Source organism: Diadema antillarum, unplaced genomic scaffold (assembly GCF_040938485.1).
Source record: "Diadema antillarum isolate AM-2024a unplaced genomic scaffold, OU_Dant_1.0 seq00000569_RagTag, whole genome shotgun sequence".
Taxonomy (NCBI): Eukaryota; Metazoa; Echinodermata; class Echinoidea; order Diadematoida; family Diadematidae; genus Diadema; species Diadema antillarum.
In genome coordinates, this window is record NW_027271507.1 from 2,212,187 (window position 1) to 2,221,279 (window position 9,093).

Genomic DNA, 9,093 nt, shown 5'->3' on the forward strand with positions numbered 1-9,093 from the left:
GGTGAATGGCATGATAATCAAATGCGAGCGAGCAAAGAGAGCGAGCTTGGAAATTTTGACATTTTACAGTCCCAAAACTGCCATTTGGAGCCATATTTTTTCGCTTTGGAAATAAAGGAGGGGTGGGGGCGCAACGGGCGCAACTGCCGGTAATTACTGGCAGCAACATCAGGAGAATTGCATAACAACTAAATGCGACCGAGCGAGCGAGCGAGCGAGCGAGCTTAAAAATTTTGACATTTTACAGTCCCAAAACTGCCGTTTGTAGCCGTATTTTTTTTGCTTTGGAAATTAAGGGGCGCACCAGGCGCAACTGCTGGCAATTACTGGCAGCAACATCTGGTGAATGGCATAACAATTAAATGCGAGCGAGCGACGAGAGCGAGCTTGGAAATTTTGACATTGTACAGTCCCAAAACTGCCATTTGGAGGCATATTTTTTCGCTTTGGAAATAAAGGAGGTGGGGGGGGGGGGGGTTCACCGGGCGCAACTGCCGGCAATTACTGGCAGCAAAATCAGGAGAATTGGGTAACAATTAAATGCGAGCGAGCGAGCTTGAAAATTTGACATTTTACAGTAAAAAACAAACTGCCGTTTGTAGGTATATTTCTATATTTAAGGGGGCTCATCGGGCGCAACTGCTGGCAAATACTGGCAGCAATATCAGGAGAGCATAATGATTACATTCGAGCGAGCAGAACGAACGAGCTTGAAAATTTTACATTTTACAGTCCAAAAACTGCCGTTCTTTTCTTAGCCATATTTTTTCGCTTTGGAAATTAAGGGGGAAGGGCACCGGGCGGAACTGCTGGCAATTACTGGCAGCAACATCAGGTGAATTGCATAACGATTAAATGCGAGCGAGCGAAGAGAGCGAGCTTGAAAATTTTACATTTTACAGTCCAAAAACTGCCGTTCTTAGCCATATTTTTTCGCTTTGGAAATTAAGGGGGCGCACCGGGCGCAACTGCAGGCAATTACTGGTATCTAGCAACATCAGAAGAATGGCATAAAGATTAAATGCGAGCGAACGGAGCGAGCGAGCTTGAAAATTTTGACATTTACAGTCCCCAAATTGTCGTTTGTCGCTATAATTTTTCGCTTTGGAAATTAAGGGGGGGGGGCACCAGGCGCAACTGCCGGCAATTACTGGCAGCAACTTCAGGAGAATGGCATTACGACTAAATGCGAGCGAGAGGAGCGAGCGAGCTTGAAAATGTTGACATTTTACTGTCCAAAAACTGCCGTTTGAAGCTATATTATTATCTTTTTTTTTTCGCTTTGGAAATTAAAGGGGGGGGGGGGGGCGGACGCCCGGTGCGCCCGGTGCGCCCCTCCCCCTGGATCCGCCACTGGTAGTCAAGGGTGTGGGTTTATGTTCATGACTGGGGGAGGTATGACCAGCGAGGTGGCGTCGAAGTGACCAAGCGGGGAAAGGATGTCCAAAATCTGCACTTTAGAGCATCCCCTAAACTAATTGTGCGTGTTTGTTTGTGTGTGTATTATATGTACATGGAAAAGTTAGGAATTAGCCCAGGTCAAGTCTTTTTATTGGCAATGCAAGACATTTCTACATAGACTAGTATGTAAAGCAACACTGCAAAAGCAATGATCTAGCTTTGATATAACGAAGTGTAAGGTACAAAGGTGCTGTACATTCTACATCACATTGCGCAACATTGTAGCGACTCTTCGTTCGGATGTACTGAGTACACTGCGCACGTCCTGCTTATATGCAGAATGCCAACCAGGAATCACGCTGAATCACAATCTTTTGTCGGGTCCGGGCTTTTTGAACAATGTTTCACACTATATACCTATCTAATTATGGTTAAAAGAAATCATAGAAAAATATCTTATTTCTTGATCACCCTTTCATTCAAAAGCAGTTTACTAACACTTGAATTACTATTTCGGTAAGTCTTTTTTTTTTACCAGCGGATTATGAGGGGGCGCACCCCCCCCCCCCCCCCCCCCCCGTAGTTACGCCACTGCTTTTGGGTGAAATAATTGGACAGATTTCTTGAATTCTAACAAAAAAGCAAGACAATCTTTTCATCGCGGGAATTATGATCATGTGGGGTGGGGCAAATGGTGCGCTTGCCTTCCAATATTTTTATGGGGGCAACATTTTTGTTTTATTTCACAAGCAAGAAAATTTCTCATTTCGGGAATTATTAATTATGGGGGGGGGGCAAAATTAAAATATGCTTGCCCCTCCAATATTTTATGGGGGTAACTTTTTGTTTTTCGGTCCAAAAAAAAGATAAGAAAATCTTCTCGTCTCTGGAATTATGGAGGGGGGGGGGTGGGCAAAGTAATATGCTTGCCCCTCCATTTTTTTTTTCATCTTTTTTTAATGAGGCTAAGGCTCGCTCTTGGGCTGGCAATATTGATTGGTCAGAAGTAATGTACATAGACCCTACTATGTACTTGTAAGTAGCAACCGTGTATAAGTGCTCGGTATCGTAGGGATGTACAGTACGGTCGATAAATAGTAAACACTGTAGAATACTAATAGATATGTATAAAATCAGTGCTGCCAGAACCAGGGGTGCGAATTGATTTTGTGTGTGTGTGTGTGTGTGTGTGTGTGTGTGTGTGTGTGTGTGTGTGTGTGTGTGTGTCCCTGGTGCAAAATATGAAGAAAAAAATAGAAAAGAGTAATTATTTAGCGTCCGGCGTTGAGGTCGCTCGCAGACTGATTTTTTTTTTTTTTTTAAGGATCTGAAGGGGGGTGCGTTCGCACCCAACGCACCCCCCCTGGTGACGCCCATGCGGGACTCAGCATCTGATTCGCTCAGGCTAAAGATCCTAAATGATGATATAGGCAAAGGTACCCGAAAGCACTTCAAGACAGACCTATTTTCAAATACCATATGCTAAGATTCATTGATTTTGATTTTCATATTCTGGTACCGAGAGTGTTTAGAACTTGGACAATAAAAAAAACTTGGACAAAGGAACCACTCCACGAGATTTTCGGTTCTCTTTCCGTCTCTTAGAAAGTTTCCATTCTGCCAACAAGTGGGCGACTATTCAAATCTATTTTTTTGAAATGGTTCATTGATGAATCGCCTATTTTATCTTTTAACTTACTTCACGAGGAGGGGTCTAAAGTGAATGAAACTCCTATTGTAGGCCTATCGGAATTCCAGAAAGACGCTAATACGCCGCGTTATGTCTTACAGGAGAATGAAAATCGAGGGATTTCTAAGAATTGTGCAGGATAACGGTTCATGAATTTGACATTTGCATTCGCCTCATTGGATCAAAATCAGTTCCAAAAGGACAAACCACTGATTTGAAACGAATTCACACACTGTAAAGACACCGTCACCCCTCCCTAGCACAACCAAGCCATGCAAGGACACATACACTGCGTCCTAGCCTATCTGGCCCGACGCAGCAACCTGCTTCACCTCGTATTTTGAGTTGTGAACCCACTTCCACTTCATCCGTCCTGCACAAGTTTTCAGTGACTTTCGGTACCCGGTATTCTACATTATGCACATAATATGTGGGTCATTCCGAGTGCTTGTGAACGAGATGCTTGGATTCTAATTTGTCCAAAAGTATTGTATATTTATTGCACATACTTACATGTATATAGTATGTACTAAGTACAAAATATGTTAACGATTATGTGTGTGGTATAGTACCTGAATAACTGCTTTTGAAAGATATTGAGGAAGAAAAAAAAAATGTGTTGGAAGAAAACATCCAACCTACAACTAAACGTTTAAACTGGAGCGAAGGTGTCGTGGTCTTTCGGATGGCGTACTGCCCTTCCTGCGAGAAGGTTCAGGTTCGAGCCTTGCTATAACAATGTGTGTCATTGGAGCTATTCACAACGATGTTCTTATTTGGTTACGACACAAATGATTCCAGGTCTAGAAAGCTGCACATCAGTGTAGTTGGGTTAATCATAAATAAAATCACTTCACAATATTCTTGTTCTGTTCCTATTCTTTGACTGCAACCACGCAGAAAGAGAAGTAGATTTTAATGGACTCAATAGGTATATGAAAAATGACCCTCCATTATAGACACAGTTACCGTACACAATTAAGAATTTATGTACGATTATAAAAGCTCTCACCAAAGTGCCTTCAATGGAATGTTTTCAAAACTGTCAATCATTTCAAAGTTATTCTCTAAAATGATCCAGTGAATTTCATCTTTTGTTCCCTTTCATAAGAACATTGTTAACCAAGAATACCTCTATATATACCAATATTGCATTGTACTGTATTGCATTATTTTGTGTTTTCCGTCTAAGATAATGATAATATTACATACAATAAGGGAGACACAACTCTACTCAGCGCTGTTATCATAACAGCGCTGTTTTACAAAGGGTCCCTTAGATGAGAAGTATAGACAAAGAAATATATACAATTACGTGAGAAAAACAAACAAACAAACAAACCCTACATGAATGCAGATTGATATCTTTCCTGGTCTCCACTTCTGGAACCCTCTTGACAATTATCAAATACATGTATACTCATGCACTTGATTCTTTTAAGAGCAAACTCAAATTTTCTCTCTTGCAGCCGCATGATCTTTCCCTCACAAAATAATCATCTGAAGCCATTATTACAAAAAGTGCAAACATTTCCACTTTGTGCACATTGTAAATACCGTACATAATGCAACTCGGGAAGTCATAGCGCCATGTGTTTCAGATCTGTCTGATCTCTCTCCCTACCTAATATTCTCACTTTTTTTTTTCTCTCTCTCTACCCATTGTCCTATGTCTTTTTGTGTCTATTGCTGTATCACTGTTTATGTTGCATGCCGTGTCCTGATGAGTGCTTTCTGGAGTTGTGGGCTTATTCATATGTAAATGTATTCCTTTGACGGACAAACATGATACAAGCACCACCGTTTGAGTGTTGCTGGATCCCTGAAAACTCATCTTGCATTGTTATGGCCAGCATATTTGTATTAAAAGAATAAGAATTGTCAACTAATTTCACTGCATTGCCATCTCATTTGCATACCTTGTTAATTTGTGTTATGTTGGAAAATGACAAATATTTGAATTTAATTCAGTTAAAAAAAATGGCAAGAACAAAAGGGCGTACACACAATTACACGTACATGCAATAGATTCACACACACACACAGAAAAAAAAAAACACATCACAAACACACAGGCCTCAATGGGTATGACAAAATCCCTCCTTATGGATAATTACCACACACACAACTAGCACATTCAAACTTTATATTGTATGCCCTTCTCAACAGCCTTCCTTAAAACTCTAATCAAGCATGTACAGGGATTGATTTCTAATCCAAGATCTAAGAAATTGTCAGTAGAATATTGTATTTGTGCCTCCCAGTAACACACAATAATTAATAGCCAAGTAGAGATTATTAGACCAGCTCTATTCCTATGCAGCACATTAAAGGACAAGTCCACCTTCATAGACATGTGGGTGGAGTGAATGCAGCAATATTAGTATAACACATCAGTGAGAGTTTGAGCAAAGTCGGACAATCCGTTCAAAAGTTATAGATTTTTGAAGTTTCTGCTCAGTCACGGCTGGATGAAAAGACTACTATAGCATGTGATGTCACATGAGTACAACGATAAAAGAAAGAATAAAGACAATTCAACATATTTCCATTTTTCTCTCATAACAAAAGAACACTCGACTTCTCTCTTTCAGAAGGCAGGGGGAATAATATTACCCTTAACATACGTCAGTAGCAAGTCGAAGAATTGTGCACTTTATTCATAAAGTAAAGTTTTGTGAAATTCTCTTTTTATGTCCCTTATATAGTTGTACGCATGTGACATCATACACTGTAGTAGTCTTCTCTTCCAGCTGTGACTGCGCAGATACTTAAAATATTCGTAACTTTTGAACGGATTGTTCAATTTTCCCCAAACTTACACTGATGTGTTCTACTAATATTGCTGCAGTCTCTCAATCCTCATGTATATGAAGGTGGACTTGTCCTTTAAACTACATATGTATGGCAAGTTTTATACGCATACAACACACAAACACAAAATGAAGAAACAAATGACACCATTTCCATTGAAGACCACTCTAGTGTAATTTCAGATCAACATTTTCTCTCAAAAAATAGAGCACGAGAAACTTCTCATGCATGATCACAAGATCCTAGAACGCTTCTTTGAATTCAGTGGGATTTCTGTCCTCACTGAATTTTACACACACTTGGTTACATTTGTGCGTGGCTCATCTTGAATCAAAAGAACGTGGTACTATTGTATCATGCCATACCACTACTTAGGCAGTAGAGTGACATGAGATCTTAATGTCTAGTCAGGATTTTCAACTTTCAAGCCATCTACTGCCAAATATGAAAACCACGTACAGAACACATCAAAATCTGTCCCTGCTGAAAGAACATTTTGCAGTTAGTTTTCTAAGACATGACAGTTTGGACACAAAATACATGTATGACCAAATCTCAAGATTTTCCCTTGCAAACATGTATTTTACAGACTACAATCATGTGGCATCCACCTCTAATTTTTACATGAACCACCTCGGCTGATATTCTGCCTCAAGATAAATTTATCTCCTTGTGTAAGTTTTCAACCAAAATTCAACTCTTACAATCACAAATAGGACATTGAGCAGAATCATTTGGCAGCATGCATGCTCAAGGTCATGGGTGGTGTTTTTGTCTAACTTCATGATACCATACATACACACACACACACACACACACACACAAACACACACATTTACATTTTATGATGACATAATGGTGGCTGAATGTGGCTCTTTTTGGACTTGCCAGCATCAGACTCACTTTAATACTTAAACCAAACCAAATATCTGAGTGAAATCTGCAAAGAATTGCCATATTTCACATGTCGGCTTACAACAGCTGAAAGCACACAGTTCATGCAAACACTTCCCCTTGTCTCACATCCTGCTCATATAAAATAAATCAGATTCTTATCAAATCTTCCCCAAATATAAAAGTTCCCTTCAGTAGATTCTAAGATACTTTGATTCATGGAGTCCACTTTGTATATTTGCGCAAGTATGTCTGCTTCAGTGTTGATAGCTATACAAAGTGGATAGAAATGAATTAAACATTCACTTGCATCTCTTCAAACATACATAACAATTAACATTTTGAACCTTTGGCATGTAAAAAGTACAAACATTTTAAAAGACTAAAAAAACACAAACAAACAAACAAATGACAAAACAGCTAAGGACAAGACTACATGGCAGTATATTGTTTCATTGTGTTTATGATGCTTATGTATCAGACTGGCCTCTTTACATGAGTATTAAATGCAAAGTGCAGAGTGAAAAGGGTTTTCGGAAACCCACAACCAACTAACTAACATCCGTTGGACATACAAAAAATGTTGTAAAACCAGAAATTTGTGCAAGCATACAAATTTCGCGAAAGTTCACAAGAAGCCAAGATTCGCAAAAAGTAAAATGACGCTCAAATTTTTTTCTACACAATGCATTGAATGCCAGTGGCAATTCGTGAAAGTTTCATGCCACAAAAAAGGCTGCCAGCTCCACTTTGCGAAAGTTTCTGGTTGTACAGTACAATGTACTTCCCTAGCTTGGCATATTCACCTCATTACGGCATGCTGGCTGCAGCAGATCATGATGGAATGACTACCCTGTATGTGCAAGATGTCTTCTGGAAAAACATCATTGGAACAAATCAGTGCATACTGTCAGGCTTGGTGGATCCCTACGAGAGCTGGATCCTACAAGAGCTGTGTGAAGAGGCTGCATCTCCTTTCTACTTGCCTGACCACAAAATCGTGTCGTCAATCTCTTTTGTAAGTCTACACTGTCTTCATGTATTGCCAGGGTATAAACATAACAGCATACATTTAAACATACTTGGGACTATATTTGAAGTGAAGGAGTCATCTGGATTAACAGAAATTTCACATTTACCTTAAGGTGAATGCAACAAACTCTTCCCTACTTTTTTCCCCACATTTGTATCCCTAAATGGACAGAACCCAAGAGAAATTGCCACAATTACACTCAAACATCTGAAAATTGTTGATACTACAAAAAAGTTTGCCAATACTTTCGAGGTGAAACACATGAATGAACGATGGATATCAGTCTATCCAAAAGGATTTAAAGTTGACCTCTCTCTCTCTCTGAGAGCTTCTTTCTCTAAGGTTGAGGATACATCAAATCACTGCTCACTGTAGTCCCTCACAATGAGTGCACTGCAAAATGATGGCACCATCTACATGTACTTTATATACCCTGCATCAATGATTTTCAAAACAATGCCCACAGTTCTGATCATGTCTCACACACACACATCTGTACACACCGGGCACTGCAAAATATATGGGAATAGCTTTATCCACTCCAAGAAAAAGAGCTGAATACTAATGCAAGGTGTCGCAAATGTTCTGCTCATCTGGCAACACCAGTAAAGAAATACCAGACAACAACTTGCTCTATTTTGCTGTAGCAAGGCCCAGATACAAAGAGTCACATACTATTCTGCACATGTTCCTTCTAATGATCACGTACAATACTTTATAAATTATCTTTCTATCAAATCATGGCTGGAACAGAAACAAATATCTCCATACCAATTGCCACATGTACATTTGTAAAGTCATGGAGAATAACATACACGTGTGCACAGACACACGTAAACACCAACACACACACATGCACACACAATATACGCGCATTACAAAGTTACTGTAGCCTCACAAGAATCGCATCTTATGACATGCAGAATTAGAAATTTAGCAATGCTGTATATCCCTGTGGCAAATAATTGAAATCTTAAAAACAAGCAAGCAAACAAACAAACAAACAAACAAATAGCACATCCATCCATTTTTCTTGCAGAGACTGGGCATCTCTACACACAGAGAAAAATAACCTTTACAACCAAACCTAGACTAACAATCATGCAGCTTTCCATACAATCTCTTTATCAGAACAATAACTTGCAGCAATGCCACAATGGCACTAGATCTTTACAAACTAGTATTCAATAATCTCTCACCACCCTATCCCTCCACCTTACTACCACTGACCCAAAAATTATCTTCTTTCAGAGAAAACATT